The sequence below is a fragment of the Protopterus annectens genome, chromosome 5.part0, assembly GCF_019279795.1.
Source record: "Protopterus annectens isolate FY-2018-M chromosome 5.part0, PAN1.0, whole genome shotgun sequence".
Taxonomy (NCBI): Eukaryota; Metazoa; Chordata; order Ceratodontiformes; family Protopteridae; genus Protopterus; species Protopterus annectens.
In genome coordinates, this window is record NC_056735.1 from 1,810,023,032 (window position 1) to 1,810,037,921 (window position 14,890).

At 39.6% G+C, this 14,890-nt stretch overlaps 1 protein-coding gene across 3 annotated transcripts in view; it reads left to right on the forward strand.

Annotated features, from left to right (window-relative positions):
- Nucleotides 1-338: 338 nt before the first annotated feature.
- SENP7 (SUMO specific peptidase 7) overlaps nt 339-14,890 on the forward strand; it is a 2,310,641-nt gene continuing 2,296,089 nt past the window's right edge. For all 3 annotated transcript variants that reach the window (XM_044071599.1, XM_044071598.1, XM_044071600.1), the window contains exon 1: nt 339-435. The gene's annotated coding sequence lies outside the window, so the exon portion shown is untranslated. The remainder of the gene's footprint in view (nt 436-14,890) is intronic.

The following is a 14,890-nucleotide window of genomic DNA, read 5'->3' on the forward strand; positions in this document are numbered from 1 at the left end:
ATTTCTGACTTTGTCTCTGAATGGTTGAGAACTATACTTTTATGTTGTTAAAGTAACTTAGTTGCAGTAGATGTACGGGCACAGCAAGCGCTGGGCAAAGTAAACTTCTTTCACATATAGCTGGTGTACAGTCGGTCTATGTTTAAGATAATCTCATTCTACTTTACTGATGCTACTGCAGTGTTTTTTTTTTTTCTGATACCCTCGAAACATGTCTTTTAAGGTATCTCACATTAAAGCATTTCCGTAATAAAAGAATTTTAAATAGTAATTCCTGAATACGTCCTACTACCATCACCTTCCGTACTCTTCAGAATCCCGCCCCAGTTTTTTTTATTGTAGAACACACTTCCGATGAAAACAGGAAATTGATTTTCGGTTAGTTGTAACTGAAAGGGAGTTGAGAGTGCTATTAATTTAAAGGGATTTGGAGTAGTAAGTACACACATTTTTAGTGATATTGGTTGGTTTGCGAAAGTAATACTCATTCTGTGTTACAGTTTGCACATGTTTTTCAATCACTGTAATAAAATACTAGTCTTGTTGCAAGGGAACAGAATCATTGATTATCTGTGCGATATAGGTAGCTACGTTGCCGTGGCAGTGTTAGATACTTTGTTTCTAATAAAGTGAATGTCTACGTTAGTTCTTCCTGGTGGTAGTACTAACGTAGTATGTTGTCCGGAAACTTTACATTGTTTTTAGTCTACCTCCGCACTTCTCGCTGAAAGTGTTCAGATTCTGTTCCCATATGCGAATGTTGTTTATATGTTTTTACAAAGCAGCATAAACAGAGATTTTATTTATTTTGACTTTTGGTAGCTTCTACAATGTTGCTAATCTTTGTAGACTACTACTGCAGCTAGGCTATTTGAAGATTAATTGCATGTTATTGACCAAATATGTAGTTTTGTTGACATCTTTTTGTTAAAAATAAACTGCTCGAATGTGTCGCAGTTTCCTTTTGGCCGTCTTGTATTCTTATTTTCTTTGGATTAAGGGTATTTCACCCATTCTAAATTCATGTGCGGCCACTGGTGTTTCATACTACTGCCGTTTAGCTTCGATGTGTGTCATTGGTAGTCACATACAGTTGTCCAGATCACCTTTGATGGGTACCGTATTTTCACAAGAATTCTGCTTTTTTAGAAAATTAGTTTTTCTTTATTTTCAAATGCACTCACCCAGACAGTATCCAGACAGGGTCTACACAGTAAAACCATATGGATCATATTTGTAATATTGTATTTTAACTGTGGACTGTTAACCTGCAAATTCATACTTGTGTTATTTAGAATATAACAACTGCACTAATAGGATAATTACTCAGATTGTCAGTTAATTGTTTATTTTCAGTTGTTAACTGGATGAGTGCACTTGTCCATGAACTATTTTCAGCCAGTATGACCTGGAGCCATTAGTTAAGTACAGCAGCTGTGGTAGACAAAATGCAGTTAATGTACAAATACCATTGTAAAATGCAATAAAAATGCACATTATTTGTGTACCAAAACCATATGAACTATGTTTATGATGTGTATCGTTTTAAAAGTTGTGTTATGAATAAATGCTGTTGATAAAGGCATACTTTTGTTTTTGGAATATTTTATCGCGGACCTTAATTAGGTAATCGTGTAAACTGTCCATTATTATTGATGGTGTTTAGCCTGTGTTGTCACAGAAGGGATTTTTTAGTGTAGTTAAGGTTTTTCATAAATGTTATACCACCTTGGCTCTTTACCATCCATTTCACTGCTTGTCTCACTTGTGATTTATTAAGGTCATCTTTGTTTTATCGTACTGGTTTACTTTTTATTTTTGTGTTTTGTTTTGTCTTACTTTTTCGCCTTTTCATTTTTCGTTATGTGTACGTTATGTTTTCAGTCAATCCTTTCACTTTAATGTTGGATTTTTTTTTATTTTTGTACAGTTTTTTGGTGTAGGTACTGATGAAAGATTGATAACACTTTGAAGAGTTGTCATTAGCAAAACCAGGACTGTGAACATTTGTGGGATACCGAAGTATTTTGTGTCTCCTCATCTGACTTTCTCTGTGTTTTATGAAGGAAACACTGTGTGTTTGAGTGTGTAGTTTTGGTATAATCTTTGACAGTCAGCTGCTGCTATTGTAAAACTTTTTTTTTTATCATTTTTAAGAGTATCACCTAAATTAATGTGTTTTGGTTTCATCGCACTTGGATTACGGCAGTGATCTTAACTTTGAGATGGGTGCTTTTGACCTTTAACACCTTCAGGATGTTAGAAAAGTTATTCCATGGCTCCTCATCCTCTTATTTATTACTACTGTGTATTGTCTGCACTGGTTGCTAGGTCATTTGTACGGGGTTTTTCTGTATATTCAGCTTTGCCTGATATGGGTCCCTCCTGCAAGTAGCTTTTGGTGTTCTGTCAGTCAGCTTTAGCTCTGTAGTATGGGATGTCTGTCTTTTTTATTCCAGTGTTTTCTTAACCGTCTCTACTCCTGTGGAATTTTGCTGCCTTACAAATATGGTTGGAATGTTCTTAAAACCCTCCTAATTGCAGATGGCTTTATTTTTTCCCTAGAATTTTAACTGCATACATTTAAAATGTTTTGTATTCTTTATTTTTAGTATGTTTAGGTTATAGAGTATGTTAATAAAATTGTCTAGTTATATTGTTACCTTAAAGCTTTGGTTGTTTTGAAAAATAGGATAAAATATTAAGGTACTACTGTTTTTGTGTAAGTAGTGATCCTAAGAAGTCAGTATAATTTAAACTTCTTAAGATAGTAAGGTGAATTTACGATGCTGGAGTGCAATGAGATGTCACTATAAGAGTGACTACTCAATTTCTGCCCTTGCATCCTGGAACGTGTAATCTTTTTTTTCTGTGAGTAAGTGATGCTGGCACATTTGACTTGTTTAGGCATAAGCCCATCAGTTATCATGGAGATGTATTATATTGTGACTCACCTTGTGCATGGGCAGATTGTACTATGAAGTATCACCCCTGCTATCAATTTATGTCTGATACAGTGCAGTGAAGTTTCCCACCCACTTACAGGCTGTAGTTGCTACTGCACTTGTAGTTATAAAAGTATGTAAAAAAAGTGCTTTTATATTTACAAGTTTCATGTCCTGAAATCCAACAGAACACCAAGCCACGCCAGGACCAATCCCAAGATTTTATTGACCCGCTGAAAAGCTCAGAGTCCGAGATGAGTGAGCTATAAAAACAATTTCTGTATGCCAGTAAAAATCTGCAGTTTCATGTCCTGTTAATGCAAACATTAATAGAACAAGATATTTTGCTTCACTTTGCATTTTCTGAATAGTAATAATAATAATAATAATAGTAGTCATGAAACACTTCTGGCATTATTATGCAATTCTCCACCAGTTTGTCAGAACCGCATCCACAGACTCAAAAAACATGTTTATTTCATCATGGTTTGGTGTTCTCTACATTTTAACACCACTTTGGGACTATTTACATGTTTTTAAATGTACTTTGAGTCTGACCACATGGGGTCTGGCATCTTGAAGTAATTCTGATTGTTCAGGCTGCCTCTAGGTGTCCCAAAGTGCAGTGATTGTCTGTAAAAAAAAAAAAAAAAAATTACGTCACTCAGGCCTCTTTCTTTCTAAAGCTCCTGTCACTGCATTGATTTTACATGCATACACTGCTGTCTTTCAGTCAGTTTTAAGTAACACTTCATGCCATTCAATGACTACTTAAAACACAAACAGTGCAAATGCCACAGAACAGACTTTCAAAGTGCTTTTTAGAATGGTTAAACTGCAGTCTTGTGTGAAGCCTGAATTGTACTACTTTGACGACTCCTCCCATCCCCCTTCACATCTAACTTCCCTAGCTGTCAGTGTTGAGGGTAATTTGAGCTGTTACCTGCTGTGATAGCTCACAGCAGGAGACTTGGCACATGCACTTTTTCCTTGTTCTAGCCTTTACTTCCTGTATGGGTGGGGAAGGACCAGGGAGCTGTGACATCACACTATGGGTGGATTTTTAGGATGGTCATGATGTCAGTTTGGGGAGAGAATTGGTCAGAAAACTACCTGTATTCAGTGGCCTTGATAAGATCAGTGAATGGGAGACTCTAGCAAGCTTTTCCAGCAAGAGATAAGTTTTTATTTGAAAGTGAAACCACCACAGTGCAGTAAGGTACTGTTCTAGTGGAGAGAAACAGTTGATTTAAAATATTTTAAATACTGTATTGTTTATTCATAGCAGGGACGATAAATAGGGAGAGAAAGGACAGAGAAGTTGAGCATTTAATAATAGAATTGTGTTGTTCTTTTAAAAAACAGATGTGAGGGACACTAGAACTGAGAATCCTTTTAGGAAAACATTTACTTTGGCCCAAGTATGTGTCCACAGTTAATCAGTCCACATGCTGCAGTCCTTTAAAAGATCAGTCAAGTACTGTCTTCGTATACTCCTCTAACCTTAAAGGTAATACAGGTATGTAAGATCACCGGCTACCGCCATCGCAACTGTCAGTACAGAGTCAAACCCTGTTAATCAGTACTCCTTGCACTACCCAAGAAAGTTGAGTACCGGTATAAAATATCGCCCATTTCTCTTGTATGCTGAGCTTTTTGGTCTTGCAAATGATCTTTCCCATCACATGCTGAGCTTCATCTTGTACTTACTTAAGCATAGCCAGTGCAAGTACCCCATTACAGATTACCCAACTTTGCTCCTAATGTCACGTCCATCTTACTGTCATGCTTGTTGCTGTACTCGGTATGGTCACAATTTATGTTTTGTATATGCATATTCATCCTGACTGTATGTCATCTTGTTCTCTTGAGATTCTATTATAGTTCATTTGTTTTTTTAATGAAACATGCTATCAGCTTGTAAACAAAATTATTTGTATTTGTAACAGTTTTTGTAAAAATAACATTGAAAATGTGTATGCTTAGTAATATGTTAATGTTGATCTTCTGTTGTCATCACCAACTTGTATATGTGTCTTTTCTTATAAGCTATATAATGTATTTGTGCAATCCAAGTTGGGCCTGAAATTGGTCATTTATGATCAGTGCCCAACTCAGGTAAGTATACATACAAGTAATTTAGTTTTACATGTATCTTAATCTTGATGCTACCCGTCTGATTTACTTAGTGGACTTGCTGTGTAATTGCTCATGTAGTAATAGCACATATATTCTTGCTGCATAGTGTATTTACTCCTATAAAATCTTCACAAATGTACTACCCACCAGCATTCAAAAGCCTGTATAGCTTTATAGTAAAGTACAGTTTTTATCTTTTTTACATGTTATCAACATGCTTCTGCCACTCTGAAGCATTAGTGGAACTCAGCAGGTCGAGAGTCCCACATCTTGTTGCATAGACAAAGTTGTGTTGAGTTCTGCCGGAAGCTTTTGCTTCACTATTTAATTAAAGACACTGCCATTAGATGTGGGGATTCCATGTTTGCTGCACATGTTGCCTAGCTGAAAAGCAGTTTATATATTCGTTAAAAATGCATCAAGACTACATTTTAAGCTGGGTACTGTTACACTTATGTAAATACTGGTTATTTAACTATGTTGGTATGTAACATGTAGTAGTTTTGTTTTTTTAAAGCATCCCTTGTTGTTACTTTCTCACCAACACAACAAAAATTACTCTTGTCACTACTTATCTTCCCCCAACACTTTTTTTAAGGCACCCCAGCCTTACTAACCTTCAGGCATCACAAAAATCAAAACTTGAACAATGCTGTAACAAGATTGCTAAATTTGTAGCAAATGCTCCTTTCAGAACCCACCACTGTACAGCACTAAATGGTTAGAACTACCCCAGCAACTAGAACATACAGAGCTTCTTACCACCTTTAAAATTGCCCAAACAAACACTCCGAGTATCACCAAAGTCCTGGCATGGAGAAGCAGTATACTAGCACTAGCCAGAAAACTACACTGGAAAACATAAAACACAATGATTTATTTCAACAATGATGTATAACTCGTATAAAGTCAACTATAAAAAGAGATGAGTGTTTTCAGGTGTAACCTTTCATCAGATCAAAAAACACATCACTTCCTGTGAATTAAATAAATAAAATCAACCAGTCCAATTCAATGTCTGAGCCTACACCCCTTGAATACAAAGTGAACTGGCACCACACTTGAGTAACCCTGTTCAATCACCGGCTCATTTCAGGCTTTGTTCCTACCGAATGGTGCACTGCTATGGTAATCCCACTCCACAAAGGGGGAGCTACTACAGACCCTGGGAACTACCACCCCATTAGCTTGACAAGTCTGATGTGCAAGACTATGGAGTGCATCATCATGGGCCTTATAAATAAGGACATAGGGAATCTCCAAACTCTGGACCTCATGCAGTTTGGGTTTGTGAAAGGTAGATCATGCCGGCTCAACCTGATAGACTTTTTCGAGTCTGTCACCAGAGCTGTGGATAAGGGCAAGGTAGTTCACACAGCCTACCTCGATCTTGCCAAGGTCTCTGATACCATCCCTCACTCAAACTCACTAAACTAGGCATAAACTCCTATGTCATAATATGGTTTACCAACTGGCTCACTGATAGAACTCACACTGTGAAAGTAGTGGAGAGTCCTAGGAATCGGTCCTAGGTCCTCTCCTGTGTGCCATCTACTTCTCTGAAGTTCAAGCCAACGCAAAGGGACTCTGGCTGACCACGTTCGCAGATTGGAAACTGGGAGCTATTATTGATTCTCCAACTGATGTAGACATTCTACAAAAAGGCCTCACTGACACCAATGACTGGAGTCAGAATCATGGCCTTAAGCTCAATGCCAAAAAGTGCATTGTTATTCCCTTTGGGAAAAATTCGGTGCCCATGAACTTCCACATAGGCGGTAGTCCACTAAATACTGAAGGTGTGATGAGAGACATGGGGTCACTGCAACCTCTCCTTTTGATAACCACATTGCCACTGTAGTCAAAGTCCTTCTATGTGGCACATATCATTACAAAAGGTTTCTCATCCAAGAAGAAAGAGGTCATAATCCCTCTCTACTTGTCCCTCATTAGACCTGTTATAGAATATAACACCTCATTTGGTATGTACCTCACTAGACACCTACAACAACTGGAAAAGCCACAAAAATACTTCACTAAGAGGATCTTAGGCCTTAGATACATGCCCTATATGGACAGACTAAAAAAAAAAAACTCCAGCTATACTCTCTCTTATCGCCTACTTAGAGGTGATCTCTGCTTGGCCTACAAAGCCATGTCTGACCCAGAGCTGCTAGATATGCTACATCTAAAGAAATCCCATGCAACAAAGTCTAGAAGATTTAGGATTTTTGCTTGGAAGTGTTTGCATATGTATTTTTATACCCCACGCAGACACCAAAGATTTTTTCTTCAGCTAGATGGGAAATGTTGGAGGCGTGATTGGGAAATAGTGGTAACTGAGGAAATATGTTTTGGGAGTTTAATCAGTTGGCAGACTTTAAAAAAAATCCCAATAGAGTTTTCTGTCAGGAAATATTGGGTAAGCAAATGGGTGTAACTAAGGAAATATGTTTGGAGCCGGTATACAGGATGCCAATTGTCTAGGTATATTAAGGCTTTGTTAAGCTTAATTTTGATGGCCATCAAAAAAACATTTACTAGAAAATGGAACTGAAGGTCTAAACCAACTGTATTTTTTGTAGTAAATATTGTAACAGAGATAAAAGAACTGGAAGTGGGATCTTTAGAAAAGGTGCAGGAGCAGATTACATAGAAAAAATGGAAATGGTGGGAACAGTACTTGCAAAATAATATTTTGGAGGAGGAGTGAGGTTGAAGGGAAGGCAGAAATTGAGCAATTTATGTAGTGATGGATTGATGCTAGTTGTATAAAGTAAAATGTGTGATGTCAAATGTAACTGTGTACATATTAAACTGGTTTGTTTTCATTTATGTAAATGTTTGCTTGCCTGTGTATTAAGTGATAATTGTGTAAAGGTGTTAAAATATATGGAAAGCATTTTAAGATGTTTTTTGTTTGAGAATTTGTACGTGTGTGTGTGTGTGTGTGTATGTATGTATATATATATATATATATATATATATATATATAAAATGTGTGTGTGTGTACATATATAGGGTAGATGGGTCTGTGTTAAAGCAGATTATATGCTATGCAGAATTTTTTTAAAGTCTGTACTTAAGCCCTGCTTAGCTTTCTAGCAGTATGCAAAATACAGCATCCTTTGTATGTCATGATGCCTTATCTCAAAAGAAAATGAGCAATTGTTGAACTGTGACTTAAAAGTGATGTGTACCAACTTCTACTTATTAGTGTCTGAAGAAGAGCTGTAAGAATTTGGGGAGCCCTCCAGTTCATCCTGTTTATTGTTGGGTGAGGTTTACATCCCTAGAGCGTGTGGCTCGAGGGGATATAGTTTTCATTAGGTGGAGCATATCCATCAAATCTGGGTTAGACATGGCCTTGTATGTCAGGCATAGATCACCTCTGAGTAGGCGGTATGCAACCGAGTACAGCTGGAGTTTCTTCAGTCAAGTTGCACAGGGCATCTGTTTGAGGCCAGTGATCCTCTTGGTGAGGTACTTGGTCTTTCAGCTGTTGCAGGTGTCTTGTAAGGTACATCCCAAATGGGGCATTGTTCTCTATGATGGGTCTGATGAGTGATGCGTAGAGGGGCACAATGACCTCTCTTGATCTGGATGCAAACCCTTTTGTGATTAGGTGGGCCACATAGAAGGATTTTCTAACCACTTTGGCAATGTGATTATCAAAGGAGAGATCACTATCTACTTGGGTCCCCAGATCCCTAATTACGTCTTCCGTATTTAGGGGGCTACCACCTATGTGGTAATTTGTGGGTACTTTGTTTTTTCCAAAGGGGATGACTATGCACTTTTTGGTGTTTAGCTTTGGGCCATGATTTTGACACCAAGGTATCTGTCTCAGTGAGACCATTTTGGAGGATGTCTGTGTCAGTCAGAGAGTTAATTATAGCCCCTAGTTTGCAGTTGTCTGCGAACTTGGTGAGTCATAGACCTCCTGTGCTTGCCTGTACCTCCTGAGAAGTATATGCCGAACAGGAGGGGTCCTAGGACTGAGCCCTGGGGAACGCCACTTGTAACCAGTTTAGAGTCAGACCTAGCTTACGATTTGGGTTCTGTCCGTGAGCCAGTTGGCAACCCCTCTCGTGACAAAGGGGTTTATGTTCAGGCTGGTGAACTTGTCTATAATACCAGAATGGGGAGTGGTGTTGAAGGCCTTTGCGAGGTCTAGGTAGGCTGTGTGGACCACCATTCCCTCGTCTATAGCTTTGGTAACTGTCTCAAAGAAGTCCACCAGGTTTAGGAGGCATGATCTGCCCTTAACAAAGCTGAACTGGGAAGGGTCCAGTGTTTGGAGGTTCACAATGTCTCTGTTAATGAGATCCATGATGATGCGCTCCATAGCCTTGCAGATCAAGCTAGTCAGGCTTATAGGACGATAGGTCCCGGGGTCTGTTGTGGCTCCACCTTTGTGGAGCGGAATAACCATTGCTATGCACCACTCTATGGGCACGTAGCCTGTGGAGAGGCTGAGTTTGAACAGTGTGTTTAGGTAAGGGGTTAATTCATCTTTGAGCCCATGTAAGACGCAGCCTGGGACACAGTCCGGTCCCATTGATGCTGTGTTTTTGGCTTTGGAAAGGGCTGTTTTAACCTGAGTGTCTGTGATTTCAGGAGCACTACATTCTTCTGGTATGGTTATGGGCTCTTTTGGGGGTGAGAAGGGGGGTGAAGTTTGCACTGAACCTGTCTGCCAGGATGTTGGCGAGATCGGTCGGTTCAGTATATTTTGTGCCATTCTCCGAGCAGATCTGAGAATTGCCACTCAGATTCTTGACATAGCTAAAGAATGCCTTGTGGTTATTTGGAGTCCTTGGCAATTTTTCTTTCGAAGGTAGCCTTGGATGATTTTATGAGGGATCATAGTTTCTTGCTGATACCGATCTGGGATGTCTTACCTTCTTGGGATTTTGCTCTTTTTTTCTGTACTAGTTTCTTCCTTCTATTGTATAGCTTGTTTATGGCAGGGGTCCACCAGACTGGTTTCCTTTTCTTGAAGGAGTGAGTCTTGGTTTTGCTTGGGATAGCACGATCCATGCTTTCTTGTAGGTGCCTGTAGAGTGCATTAGTAAAGGATTTTGCAGCTTGACCAGCGTTATCCTTTAGCATGGGGGCTTTAAAACTTTCCACCGCTGTCTTAAGTAACATGAAGTTTGCTTTTGAAATGTTTTTCACAGTGGTTTCTTTGACCGGGGGTGGGGGTGGAGTGTGGATATCCAGAGTGATTAGTTTATGGTCGGATCTAACCAACGAGGGGTTGACCTCCAGTGTGGAACACCGGTCACCCATGTTGGTGATGAGCAGGTCCAATATTTTGTCACCTCTGATCCAGGGCGTTTGAGTTTATAAATTCTAGGAAATGTTGGGCAAGGGAGTTAGTACTTGAGTAGTTCTCCCAGTTAATGTTTTGGTAATTGAAATCACCTAATATCAGGGTGTTTGGTAGGACTTTTATGTTTCCCACTGTTTCCAGAAATGCGGAATGGGGGTCCAGGGACATGGTGGGTGATCTGTAGCAAGCTACAATTTGGATTGCAGTTTTGACCGTTGTTAGTTGCACGTGGATGATCTCTGAAGTATCGTGCTGTGCCACTAACCTGGAGGTTTGGGTATCCTTGATGAATATGGATACACCCCCTTGCCTTTTGTATTTCTGTCTGGGTTTTGTGGCTGAAATGTACATATGAGTTGTTGCCTGGTAGTGCTGAGGTGCTCTCTGAAGCCTTAAACCAAGTTTCTGTTACTGCACATATATCGATTTTTCTCCATACTGAGGAGTGCCTCGAGTGCGTGCATTTTGAGGTTTAGACTTCTGGCACTGAGCAGCATTACCCTCAGTTTTTTGTTACTTGTGCTATTTACGGTGGTGGTTTGTCTTTTGAGCCTTACCTAAAAAAGGCAATATGGGGGTGGAAAGAGCCTTGGCCAGGATTTGAAAGCCTAAGGATGACCGGTGCAAGCCATGTCTAGCGAAGCAAAGTGGCTTGTCGAGCATGTCATCCCAGGCTGACCGACACTGGATCCCCTTTGAATGACACCAGAAGCTTAGCCAATTGTTGAAAATAATATTTTTTTCTTTATACAGTGCTATCATTCTTGATGAGGGCAGGATGCTACTCAAGGTCAGGGTCATACCGGCCTGGGCTACGTGATCAGAGAGCTCTTCCATGTCTCTTTTCATGTAGTCCAGGGAGGTATGGCTCAGGTCATTCACACCAGCATGGACAATGACAGAGTCATATTTGTACTTGTTCTGGAGTGACCTGAGTGCTTGTGTTATGTGGCAGATCCTGGCACCCAACAGGCAGTTAACAGTAACCACCATCTTGTTCAGCCTAGTTAGTGGGATGTGACTATAGAGTCACCTATTACTAGTATGTTGGGTATGTTATTTTGCCTTAAGGGCTGTGATTATGTGGCACATTGGTTTTGTGAAGTATGTATTTTCATGGTTTGTGTTGAGGGGGTGAAGGTTGCTTGGGTGTCTGCTTTGGGGGTCTCTCTTGTTTTTACAGATTTTTAATTAGAGCCTCCGAGTATGTTTTCGTGTATTAGTGTATTTTTGCCTGTGCTGGTTTCATAGGTCTATGTGAGACTGGTGGTGTGATGCAAGTAGTTCCCTTCTCCTCTTGACTGTCTGGTCCAGTCTTGGGTTGAGAGAGCTTAGCCTCCAGTTTGACTGTATAATTGCATCTCTCGCATGTATTAGTGTTTGGTGATGGGAGGAGAGGGTTGTCTGTGTGCATGAGGCAGTTGTAACACTGCGTCAAATGCCCAGATTCACCAGTTGGACCAGAGAGTACACCTGAAACTGCCCTTTGGACATGCCTGGATAAGTACAGTGAACAGTTTTACTGATTGGCTGGTAAGGTTGAATAGAGAACCTTGTCCTTCTCTACAGTATAAGAGGGTCTAGTGCTAAGGTTTATTAGTGCTTGCTATGAGTATTGAGCAAGTGCCGGGCTGAGAAGTGAATGGTTTGCGTGCTTAAGTTGAACGTTTACTTTGTGGAGCCGGTAATAGTTGTACCCTAGCTAACCAGCGCTACCCGGTGCGCAAAACCGCGCAAATGCTGGTTTTATAGCAGGGAAATGAAAGAGAAATTAGCCCAAAATGGCCAATAAACTATTAATTTCTGGGAAAAAAAACACTCCTACAGGGACGGATAGGCAGCTCAAAGCTCCCCCCTCTCACAGGTGAACAGAGAAACTTCCTTCTGTCCAAGTAAGGTAGGGGCAAACACAGAAACTTGTAACACAGCCCTGAATTCAGTACTAACCTGAAAACTGGACGATACTAGCTTAGAAAGGCGGGAAAAAAAGTGTGTGTGTGTGTGTGTGTGTGTGTAAAATTATATAATTGTTTTTTTTTTTTTTTTTCAGAAAATAAAGCGGATACAATCAAAAACACTTTAAATGCACGTAAATGGCTATCACACTTTAATGTGTAGCCTACAACAGTTAAACAGGTAATTTAAACACAAAACCGACTTTGTTGAAGTGCAGGCAGTAAAAAAATTAAGTACAATATGTAGCTGAAACAAGCTTTTTAAATCACAGAAACTCTAAAAAAAAAATCAGCTTTTTAGACGGAATTAGATAAAGGCAGCAGCAAAATGCAGAAAAATCACACTTAATTACTCCAAAGTCTCTCTGCTGCTGTAGAACTCTGCAGGGCACCAGGCAGGAGCTTGCTAAGCTGTATCTTATTTTGATGGAATTGGTTATTTACAAGGTCTGTTGTTCAACAAAGCAGTAAAAACCAAATTGTAGAGACTCCATTAGGCAGATTTTAGGATTTGTTAGTTACAAAGAAAGGGCACAAGGCATTATGCTTTGTCCAACCTTGTCAAATTGAGATGATGGTGAGAAAAAAAAAACATTGGCAGTTGGTGTCACAAAAGTAGTGTGAAAGAAGTGATTTCACATGAGAATCCATATAGGTCATGGAGCAAACCTGCTACTGATGGACTGTCATTATCTGATGTGGATACTTGAGCAAAAAGTCTACATAGAAGTGATTAAAATGAGAGACTTTATCATGTTCAGTCTTTGTTTCATAAAACAAATTTTTTGAGACATTATTTTGAATATACTTATTTCCGGCAATGGTTCTCAAGTTGAGTACAGTGCTTCACAACTTTACTGAAGAAATTTGCCTGTCACAAGTTATAATTCAATAAAGGTGTTTAAAAAATAGAGAGTGAGAGTGCAGACTTATCACAACTGGTCTGAGATGGCCATAGCCCACTGGGTAAGTAGAAATCCATTCTCCATTAAGCAAGTGAAGAGTTAATCCAGGCAGCGGAAAAAAAAAACATTGTGAGAAAGAGTACTGTTAATGCAAAGCAAGACTGTTAACATAGGAACACTACCAGGCAGGTGACCACAAGAAACCTAAGATGCTTGGCTATATACAGCTTTAAGTAGACAGACTTAAAAATTATTGCCGCCCTTTGCCACCACATAATAGTGTTAATGTTCAGAATATGAGCAATACATGGCTTGATAAGCTTTGAGGAAGTATTTTTTTTTCATCCATCCAGTCATCAGAAAATTTTTGAGTGACCTGTTGTGGTAACTCTTTTACATAGGTTGAGAAAGAATAGTTGTGCAAGAACTTACCACAACTATAGATGTCCTTCTCTTCTCTGTTGCAGCATTCTTTACATGAGGGAGTTGCTTGCCTGACGTTGGCCAGTATACCAAAGTCTTTTACTACTGTAAGGTGAGTTGTACATCTCGCATATCTAGTTATCAGTTGTAGTTCATAAAAGCGACTTACTTGCACACCATTCTCAAAACTGAAGCCCCAGGCAGAAAAACAGTCCAAGGAACAGAGTCAGTATATCCAAGAACTATTGGAAGTGGAGAAGGAGGGTGGGACAGAGTACTGCAACAGAGAAGAAGAGGACATGTATCGTTATGGTAAGTTCTTACACAACTATTATATGTCTTTCTATTCATCTGTTGCAGTATTGTTTAAATGAGGGAGAGCACCAAAGCAAAGAAGGTGGTGGCGTTAGATGAAGAATTTTCCAGGAAGGCAGGAAAAATGGCCCTGGCAAACCCAGCCCTAGATCTAAAAATGGAATCCAGCTTGTAATGTTTGGAAAAGGTGTGGACAGAGGTCCAGATAGCTGGTGTTGGGTTCCTATCAGCAGATTGTAGACGCATGTTTTCAAATGCGTTTTGGTTGAATTGAGAAAACTGAAACTGCAAAGTATCGAAGTGGCATTTAAGCAAATTCTTTCCCTGGGAAAGAATTTGTTTGGCCGCTTCGGTACTTTGACGTTTTAGGCACTGTAGTGCGGTCTCTGAGTTTGTATATATAAGTAGGGGGTGTGGAGGGGGCATATGTTCTCATGTTTTAATGTGCCGCCGCCTTTTTTTTTTTTTTTTTTAATGTTGGAACAGTGATTTTTTTTTCCCCCTTGGAAAAAAATTGCTGTTCTGATAGTTCTGTTTTGTAAGCTTTCGCTTATATGGGGTCGATTAATCACCATTCGCTTATCTAAGCGTTTGGTGATCTAATATCTACCCGCTGGTGTCTAGTGCTTTGAGAAAGGCACCAGAGGAGGCCACTGCTCAGGTAGTGAGCTTTGACTGAACAGGGCGGAATTTTTCCATAGTAGGCATAGCAGAAAATAATAGTTTTGGAAATCCAGTTAGAAATGGTCTCTTTTGAATATAGGCAGTCCCAGAGCCCTGGGGTGGAAAGAGACAAACAGACAGATTTCCTTATAGATCTTGTTTTGTGAAGGTAAAATTTGAGTTGACTATGCACATAAAGTGTGTGCA